The following is a 704-nucleotide window of genomic DNA, read 5'->3' on the forward strand; positions in this document are numbered from 1 at the left end:
AACGTGGGTCCTTCTTTGCTTCGCAAACGTTAGTGGTGTTCACCTTTTCCACTAACGTTGGCATTTCCCTTTCCTTCCACGTTAGTTCCAACGTTAATGTAACTAACGTGGAAGATAACGTGGGTGTTCTAGCCTTCGCAAACGTTAGTGGCATTCACTTTTTCCACTAACGTTGGCATTTTCCTTTCCTTCCACGTTAGTTCCCACGTTAATGTAAATAACGTGGAGACTAACGTGGGTCTTCTTGCCCGTCGCTAACGTTAGTGGTGTTTACTTTTACCACTAACGTTCCATGCTCTCCTTCTTCAAAGTTAATGCCACTAACTTTCTCACTAACGTTGGGGCTTCTCTTTTCTTCCACGTTAATGGCCACGTTAGTGGCACTAACGTAGCCACTAACGTGGCTCTTCTCTGCTTCTTGTTACCTGAAACCAATCAAACAAAGTGCATCAAAGTCTTGCTCTTAATCATGGGATCATGCATCATCCATTTTATCATTCAATTCATGCATAATTCTCATGAAATCATTCAAAATTCACAATGTTTGCTTGAATCATGGTGTGAATGCATTTTCAACCAAATACTTGCTTATTTCCTAAGAAAATGCATGAAACCAACCTAAAGCATACAAAAAATGGCTAGTAAAACTAGCCATGATGCCCTGGCATCATAGATATGTAACAACAAGAAATTAAAAGGAGAAA

Source organism: Arachis hypogaea, chromosome 18 (assembly GCF_003086295.3).
Source record: "Arachis hypogaea cultivar Tifrunner chromosome 18, arahy.Tifrunner.gnm2.J5K5, whole genome shotgun sequence".
NCBI classification, from domain to species: Eukaryota; Viridiplantae; Streptophyta; class Magnoliopsida; order Fabales; family Fabaceae; genus Arachis; species Arachis hypogaea.